Below are 5,226 nucleotides of genomic sequence, written 5' to 3'. Positions count from 1 at the left end.
AAAAAAAAAAAAGAGAACAGGTTTAGGAGTAAGAAAACTGGCAGTTGGTCACTTATGCCAAGCAGGCCAGGAGAAAGCCGGTGACTTCCATTCTGGAGATGGCAGAGCAGGTGGCGTGCTGTTTTTCAGGGCAGCGTAGCCCCAGCCCCAGCCCCACCTCACTGCCAGGGCCAAGTTTGTGGACTGCAGCCACTCCATCTCCTAGCTGATGTTCTGTTCCACCGTGTCACACTCGGCCAGGAACTCCTGAACCTTTGTCACCAAGCCTTTCCTTTTCAGTCGACTCTCCTTGAAATCTGGCAGAATCAACGTGTCAATCTCCTCTAAGGTCCTCATAAAATGCTCGATGGTTGCCTTCACTCTCCTGTCAAGTTTGCAAAGTGCTTCAGCCTGCAAATCCTTGGCCAGAAAACCCTGCTGGATTCCAACAAAATCTTTACTCAACTCTTCCAGTTGGCCAGCTATCTTCTCTACAGATTTCTCCAAAGCTTTCAATTTCTTTAATTCAGCTTCTTCCTCTGGGCAATTCTTTTTTTCCAATTAGCATTACCCGGCAACCATTGTGTATCCCAAGTGCTGACAAAGGTTGTTCCATTTCCTTCAGAGGTTTTCCCTTGAATATGAGCTTCTGACAAGGCCGCAGGACCCCTGCAGCCTCTTCAACAACCTGGGCCAGGTCTTGAACGATGGGCTCTAGGGCACCCTGCTGTGGGGTTACATGAATGGCGTACTTCTCATTGCTGTGGGTGACAGTCAGGCTGCTCCCAGTCATCTCCTCGCTCCGGGCGACCTCCTCTTTCGGGGCCACCTCTTCGTTCTTGGCGATCTCCTCGCTCCGGGCCACCTCCTTGCTCTGGGCCACCTCCTCGCTCCTGGTCTTGCGGGGATGCGATTTCTTCTTAACCCGCGGCTTGCGAGCGCCGGCGGCGGAGCCCCTGGCGGATCGCTGGACTGGCTTCGCACTGACCTACGCTGAGACCAGGGAGACTTGCGACCGGCCAACCACAATCTCGACCGGGCACTGCTCCCGGGCTGGCCGAAGGGCGCGTCTCCGGGGCCCGGCTGTCCCCGCGTTCTCCGCGCGCTGCCGCGCTCCACCAGGAGCCAATTGGTACATTTTTACAGGAGCAGAAAGCCTCATCTTTCTCTCCTTGAGTAGCTGGTGAGTCAGAACTGCTGACCTTGGGGTTAGCAGCTCAACTGGTTCCCTACTGTACCACTGGGCACATAGTCATTGCCAAATTAAGGAGTGGAAGATAAATAAATTTGGAGCATTTCTAATATAACACAATCGGCAGCAATATGGGACTTCGGAACAAAATTTGTGAAGAATACATGGGAACTTGTTTTCTAATTTTCTAATCCATCATGGACATACACATTTGTAAAAAACAAAAAATGAATGACTAGGAAAAATTAAAGAAAAGATAAGCATAATAAAGTCCCAACTTTTTGTTAGATTCAACAGATAAGAAATTACTCAATCACATTGTTCTAAGTTTCAAAGCAGTTTATGTTCACTTTCTAGGATAACATCAAAAGACCACATATTGGGTGGCTTTAGGGAGCCTGTGGTAGTTATATAAGCTGGTGTCAATTTGAGGATTAAGAGTGTAGGGGTGGAATCCAGGCTGTCAATCAGGTCATAGCCAATGAGGCCTCTGTGTGGGCATGGCCTTCTGAGGATTCTGGGAATTCTGGTATTTCCTCCTTGGAGGCAGGAGACTCTCTACACAATTCCTGAGAGGCTCTCTACTGACAAGACACATGGAACTACGCTAGTGCCCTGCGCTGGAACAGCCACATGGAGACCCCTGCCAGTTCTGTGATGCTTACACCACCACTGCATCCACAAGACTTCCCACCGACTGGCCTGTGATCTTCCTGCGCTCAGCATGTGTTTCTTGAGTCTGAAGAGGGCTTTAGAGATTGGTATTGGACCTATGGTCTAATATCGGACTTACAGACTTGATCTGGACTGGGCTGGGATGTTTTCTCAATATTCAATTGCTCTTGTATATAAACCTCTTTCTTATACACATAGGAGTCTCCCTGGATTTGTTTCTCTATTCATCCCAGACTCACAAAGAACCCTGGTGGTACCATGGGTTACAATTCACAGTGACCCGATGGACAACAGATCAAAACACTGTCCAGTCTTGTACCATTTTCACCACTGGTGTTATGTTGAAGCCCATTATTGCCGCCCCTGTGTCAACCCAGCTAATTAAGGGCCTTCCTCTTTTTCTCTGATGTTCTTCTCCAGGAACTTGGTCCCTCCTGACAACATAGCCAAAGTGCCTGAAACAAAGTATCACTTACCTTGCTTATTATTATTATTACGATTACTGTGAATTAGGTGAAAGTTTACAGAGCTGTTTTTTTTAAAAACAAAACATGCTTTACGTTCAACAATCCATACAGATTTTGTTTCATCTTGTCCTTTGCAATCCCCTCAAAGTACCATCTCCTGTTCTGCTTCGTCCCTATGCTTCTCCCCTTTCCTCTTTCTTTCCTAACCCTCTGAACCTTCTAAACCCGCGGTTCTCGACTTGCAGGTCGCCCGGTTCATAACGGTAGTGAAAGTACAGTGATGAAGTAGCAATGAAAATAATGTTATGGTTGGGGGGTCACCACAACTTGAGGAACTGTATTAAAGGGTTGCGGCATTAGGAAAGTTGAGAACCACTGTTCTAAATGCTGCCATTTCCATTTAAATGGTTGATAATTCTAGCACGGGGGTGGGGTGACAGAAGGGTAACTAAAGGTCATAATCGTGTGTGTGTGTGTGTGTGTGTGTGTGTGTGTGTGTGTGTGTGTCCACCTGTCTCACTCAGATCAGTAACCCTGGTCTCTTTGATGGAGTTTCAGTCTACATTTCTCTCCCACTCTCTCTAGAGTCTTCTAATGTCATCCTTTCAGAGCAGTTGATGGAACCACCCCAGCTTCTAAGGAACATTCTGGCTATACTTCTTCCAAGAACAATTTGTTTGTGTTTCTGGCAGTCCGTGGTATATGTTCAATATTCTTTACCAACACCATGATTCAAATGCAGTATTACTTGTTAACTGATAACATCTTGTATTTCCAAACAAGATCACATTTTAGTTAGCACAGGCTGGCACTTCTGAGACTTTTGAGGGTGGCACAACTCAGTCCACTACACTAACCAAAACCAAAAAAGACAAACCAGACCAGCTGCCTTCCTTCAGAGGTACACCTAGGTGGGTTTGAACTTCCAAACTTTTGGTTAATCATTTTTGTCAAATACCTAACCATGTCAGGGACTCCTAGTCAAAACATGGTTACTCTCATTTCTGTGTACGCTGAAGCAGTAGCAGGTAGTATGTAGGCCCATGCCAGCCCTCAGACCTTGAGCTTGTTAGAAACCATTGTTATTATCCTCCTCACAAGATTGTGGTGAGTTCATGCACATAAAACTACATGGTAAGCTGCAAAGGGTGAATTGGGCTGTAGTTTGACCCGCTTATATCTGGGTACGCTGAGACGTGTCTCTGGCAAGAGGACGACCTGCCTGAAGTTGCAGAACGGTAAGTAACAGAGAGAGTGGTTGGCCAGTTCTCGTCCTGCGCGCTGTCCACTCTACTTTGTGCACTGGACACTGGGACAGGCCACTCGGCCATGCCTTTACGGAAAGATTTGCTGTCCCAACTTCAGGAAGTGCTAGCTGTTCTTCTGAAATCACCTTAGGTGGCTGCAGAGTCTTCTCTGCCAGGGCGTGCCTATCTCAACACAGCCCACGTCCAATGGCCAGTCCAGGATGTGGCAATATCAACGTCCAGCCACTGGGACAACCCTGATAGGCCCTTTCAGCTGGGTCTATCCCTGGGTCCAATCCTGCGGTCTTCCTCTTCCTTTTAGGAGTGTGGTCACAACAGTTCTGCTGAACTCTATCTCAGGATCTGCTTCCTGCGTAACCATGCCTGTGTGCGGGTTGTGGGTGTTGTCCTGTGCTGCCCAGTCAACTTTGACTCACAGCAACTCACAGGGGATTGGGGTGGTTGTAGCTCTTGTTATTCTAGCACAATTCCTATATTTCCAATGTAAAAAAATCTGATTCACTTACCGTATCTTAACATAATTTCCCCTTGAAGGAACACTTCCTTTTCAGTACTTGGAGGTCTGGAAGAAGCAGCTAGAAAATTTACTACTGTGGGAAATGAAGATTGCTTAAATCAAATTGGGGTGAAAGGGCTTCTGTTTTTGTTTTTTGATGACCAGCTGTGACCCTGTCCTTCAGGAGGTTGAGGGAGCTTCATATTTTCTTTAGGTGTTATTAGGCGACAACGCTCTTGCAGGACAATTTTGATGCTATCTGAATTCTGCCACACTCTAGCTCTGGTTTCACCAGTCCATTAGAACTATGTGGTGAAGTGCCATTTCTTGGAATGGCTCTTCTATCCTTGTCTTTGTAACTCCCACTGAGGGTTTGGGTGGGACCATGGAAATAATGCAAGTGAAACAAACCTTCATGGAGGGGATTCGTGGGTATAGGACTGAGGTGTCTCAAAAGCAGGAGGAGAGAATCCGCAGGTTCTTCAAGGAAGAAGGGCCAGCAGCCAAGCACATTTGAGATCCCTCCTGGCCTGGAGTGGTAGAGTCAGCAGAGGTCATGCAGCCAGAGACCAACAGAAGCAGAGCAGAGGAGTGGCGCTGAGAGAGACTTGGAAAGTGTGCCACAGAGCAGCCGGCCGGCTTCCTGGCCCTCAGAGGCAGAGGTCAAGGGGGCATGGGGCAGAGAGGAAGAGAGAGAGAGATGTGGTGCTGGCTGAGGGGAGGCATAGCTAGGGACCAATGGTTGTACCCTTAATGTTTTCTGATCCTGGCTTGTGCAAATAAAACACGTTAACTTCCCTAATCATCCTCCATCTTTGTGGGTGTTGTCTGAGAGCTCTGGGTGGCCACTGCAATGCATTATAGAACCCAGCAGAAAAGTAGAGTGTTGTGGGCGAAAGGATTGGCGTCAGAATAGGGTAAAGAAAGATGGAGTGTGGAGGCATGTCTAACCTCTGCCTCATGACATCTGGCCTTGGGCTGGTGTGGAGCTGAATTCTCCTTCCCTGTGTCGCCAAGGTGTCAGATGTGTCCCCTAGGCTGTGTGTTCAAATGACCACCTCCATTTACAACGGACTTTGTTATAAGTTGTACAAATGGGCAGAGTGCTTATGGGTATGTAGGTCCACACTGTTGAACGCTGTTTATTTG

General features: G+C 47.6%; 1 pseudogene; it reads right to left on the bottom strand.

Annotated features, from left to right (window-relative positions):
• Positions 1–48: 48 nt before the first annotated feature.
• LOC101650676 lies at positions 49–1,117 on the bottom strand (annotated as a pseudogene).
• Positions 1,118–5,226: the final 4,109 nt, after the last annotated feature.

This window comes from Echinops telfairi, unplaced genomic scaffold, assembly GCF_000313985.2.
Source record: "Echinops telfairi isolate 266 unplaced genomic scaffold, ASM31398v2 ScPeMD7_1713;HRSCAF=2227, whole genome shotgun sequence".
NCBI lineage: Eukaryota > Metazoa > Chordata > Mammalia > Afrosoricida > Tenrecidae > Echinops > Echinops telfairi.
Note: the sequence above shows the minus strand (reverse complement) of the source record. Positions and strands in the feature narration are given on the sequence as shown.